A 4,341-nucleotide genomic window follows, 5' to 3' on the forward strand; every position below is an offset into this window, starting at 1 on the left:
CCAAAGATGCAGCCCAAATGTGTGTAACAAAGTGTACATCCAAACACTGAGATCAATGATAAAGAAAGGGTGTTACACATACGTGTGGCGCTCAAAGGAAAAAATATTTTACCATAGAACGGTAAACTTCTGAAACAATAATCACCCCAAAAGTTTACAGAAGGTGCGGTTTCCACCGTCTCTGTATTTATACCCAAAAGATATAACATGACCACCTCCACACAGTATGTGTTTGAGGTTGGACACAGAGACAAAAAAGATAGTGCAGTAATCCTTTTCAAGCGGTGATTATAATAAAGCAATGCACTTATAAACAAACCGATTTAAGACATCGTTTCATAAATAATTCCATTAGGCATACAGCTTGGCACACAATGACAGCCCTCAGCTCCTCTGACCATGAAGAATTAGGAGGGTTTTATCTGTAAAATAGAATGTGACCACCTCCACACACCATGTGTTTGAGGTTAGGCACATAAACCGCAGAAAGATAGTGCAGTGACCCTTTGTTTAAACAAGGATTTAATACATCAATACACTTACAAAACAAAGATGATTATATGGCATGGTACAGTGATCCCAAAAGGCACAACAGCTCAGCAAACAGCAACACACCCTCAGGTCCCATCAGAATGGAGTGCTGGACAGGAAAAAGATCATATAATCATACATACTGTGTGTAGGTGGTCATATATCATTTAGGTATAAATACAGAGACGGTGGAAACAGCATCTTCTGGAAACTTTTGGGGTGATTATTGTTTCAGAAGTTTACTGTTGTATGGTGAAATATTTTTTCCTTTGAGCGCTACATGTATGTGTAACACCCTTTCTTTATCACTAGTTATGGCGGCACAGCAATGTCATCAGGGAGTCAGACTATTCCCTTCTCTGGACAACCTACTACTTCTGGTGCACTCCCTGGAGGTCCTAAAATGCCATCTCCAGCTATTGTCTTCCTACAGCAATATGGCTGGCTCATCAACTGGATAAAATCATCCCTCACGTCTTCACAATGGATGCTACATCTGGGAGCTCTCCTAGACTCTCTGGTTCAGATGCTTTTCCTGCCTGCAGACAAAATTTTAGCACTTCAGCAAATTGCTTTACAGTTGCTAGGTGTCCATCCACTCTGCCATGCATGTCCTAGGATCCATGGTCTCTACTTTTTTTTTATATGGTGGAGTATGCCCAGTTCCACTCCACGCTCCTGCAACACCTGATCCTGTCCTGGTGGAACAGACAACCCCATCTGATCAGGTCCCAGATGATGGTTCTCTCCCCAGAATTTCACCTGTCCCTAACCTGGTGGCTCCAGACTGCATACCTGGACAAGGGGCGACCCTTCTGGATTCCAGATTAGGTACTGCTAACCACAGATGCCAGTCTCTGTGAATGGTGCGCAGTGACCGGACAACACCCCTGTCGGGGCCATTAGATCCTCACAGAAAGTTGCTTACCAATCAACGTCCTGGAGTTATGTGCTGTCTACAGAGCCCTCACTCTGGCACAGGACATTCTTCAGGGCAGACCAGTCAAGATCCAGTCTGACAATGCCATGGTGGTAGCCTGCCTAAACCAGCAGGGATGCACCTGCAGTCTGTTGGTGTCCTGATCCAGGATATTTCAAGTAGAAATAAGCCTGTTAGTAAGTAGTGTGCTAGCAATGTATGATATCAAGATATCTGAATAATGTATCAATATGGATGTGATGCCAATGCATCTGGGTTATATCAATGTAGTTCCTGTACAAAAATTGTCTCTTAGGGATTAAGGTTATCTGGCTGCCGCAGTAATAAAATGGGCAGAGTTTGCACTGATTTGCCAGGCATGGCTCTGAGTACATAAACAAACCTCTGCAAGGATAGTTAAAGGTTCCTGTGTGCTGACCTGGTCCAGGGTCACTTCTGACAAACTAAGTTATAGCCATGTATCTGGCATAAGGGGGTCAGTTATCCATGCCAGGACACTCTGTTGTAAAACTTCAAAATGTGGACACTAGCTGTATATGGCCAGAAATGTATTAAGCCCTTCCTGACCAGTTTGTAAAGGATATTTATTAAGGCCTCATCCTGCAGTTGTAAACCCTAGCTCAGAGCTCAAATAAAAAAATGAAAGATAAGGCCATTTGGCCTGCTATTATTTCTAAGAGACATCAGTGACTCAGTTGACTCTGGCTTTGAAAGGGTTAAAGGAATCCCAAGAGAGGGGTACTGGAGGGGGGTGAGCGACAGCTTGTAGTGAAATATGAGGAACTTTGGCTGTCATGGGTCATTTTATCGTGAGGCAAACAGGTCAGGAAGACTTGGTTTTATAAAGTGCACCTGAGCATCAAAGATAGTCCTCAATTCGCCAGCCCAACTTCAGGTGAAGCTGTGTTTTATTCCTATTTTTATTTTATTAAAAATTGTAAATTACTTGCTGTGACTTGTTTTCTCTAATATTTTTGTGAAAACATTATTTTTTCCTGTAACAATAAAGGTTTAATGTTTTGACTTGGATTAAAAATCTAATCCTAGTTCTGCTTGTCCATGTTTTCATAACCCAAGCCTGAGTGTCCTACAGCTACCTATTTTTTTACGTATGAATAACTGTGTGACAGGTAGAAGCTAAGACTACCTTGGATTTAGACGCTAAATTCTTCTTGCTGGTGGTGGTGAATGTGTTTGTACAACCCTGTGTGTTCAAAGTGTGACCCCCACGTCACAGGCAGCGATTCTCAGATTGGCATATCTGGAGAAGCGACCGCCAGGTCCGTGACAGTTGGTGGCGAGCAGTGGGATAAATAATTGTTTTTTTTTAATTTAATGTAAGTGAATGAAATTCACCAGATACCAGAACTCAAAGCTTATATAAGTAAAAGCAATTTCTGTTCCCCATTCCTGTTTTATTATTTTGCCAAAGTAACTGCAGAGGAATGGCAGCTACTTATGAGAAGAGATCAATCAATTACCTTTTGGAAAGTGATACAGAGCATAAGGATTTTGGAAGATCTGTACTGGGGGAGAGTGCATCGGCGGGGGCTAATGCGTTTAGCCTGTTATGGACCTTGTACTGGACAATTGTGTACTGCAGGACGTGATACTGCAACGTTTGACTCTAATATCAGTATGGGCCTTCGAGGAATGGCCTTAAGGATGGATCAATCTCTACGGAAGGCTCTTAAGGATGTGAAAGAGCCAGATGCTGCAACTTGTAGAGCAATTTCTGGCAAGGGAAAGGGCTACTATGGCTAAGTGCAAAGTTGCTAAGGACAGAGAGGACGAGGTGGCTGAATGCAAGTTCCAGTTAGAGTTATCTGAACTCAACTGTCAGCCTGTGGCCAGAGACGCAAACCTACATCAATCGCATTGTGACCAATTCCCCATGCTGGAAGCAGACTGAAAAGGTCAAGTAAATTCCAGATGTGTTTCACAGAACCAAATGACCCTGGATTTTACAACAGATGCCGGACAGGTTTGACACGTCTGCCAGTTCCAGGGAGACAGCAGAATGTATGGCAGCCAGGGAGGCTGCAGAACTCCAATCTAACACAGTGCCAGAGGATCAAAGTTGGTCTATCGACCCAGATGACCACTTTACCATGATGAGTACTGAGGGTCTCGCCTGCAGTGACATTACCTGCAGCGAGATGCTCAGGTGGGCAGAGGAGAGCGAGTGCCATGCCTTCAGCCAGTATTAATCTGTATTTCTATGGCCAGGTCCCGAGATGAGTCCTGGGTTCCTGCTGCATGAGCTGGAGGCGTGATTTGAAGATTCTTGGAGAGAGGTACATGGTTGTTGGAAGCTCTATAATCCATTCTGCCATGATTTGTGTTGCAGAGTGGATGATGAAAGACAACAACTACGAAAGCTTTTTTTTACCAGCAGAAGAAGCAGCAGCCCAGCCTGCAGGGGTGCCCCAAGAGGAAGAGGTACCCCCAATATCTACAGTCTGTGTGGACTATGTTAGTATTCTCACATCCCGAGGAGCAGTTTACCCTGCTGGGAAGAGCTGTTGGTGCGAACAGCATATTACCACCGTCTGTGCAGAATTAGCAGCTGGAAGAGGTTGATTTTCAGGAGGGCCTGATTGTGGAGGAGACTTGAGAGAGATGGGAGTGGATAATTCCAAAACTGTGTTCGTGAGGACTGACTTTGGACAATTGATAGCACAATGTGTTCCTGACATTTCTATGATTCATCTCAGGTAGTATGTGATGATGCTAAACCTTGCAATGATGTGACTCTGTGTACAATACCTGTAATGCTATGTGATTCCTGTGCATACTCCAATATGATAGGGGTATGTGGTGGTGAGTCTCTGATAGGTACCAGAGGTAGCACTTGCAGTTGTGTGGGT

This window comes from Pseudophryne corroboree, chromosome 2 (genome assembly GCF_028390025.1).
Source record: "Pseudophryne corroboree isolate aPseCor3 chromosome 2, aPseCor3.hap2, whole genome shotgun sequence".
Classification (NCBI taxonomy): Eukaryota; Metazoa; Chordata; class Amphibia; order Anura; family Myobatrachidae; genus Pseudophryne; species Pseudophryne corroboree.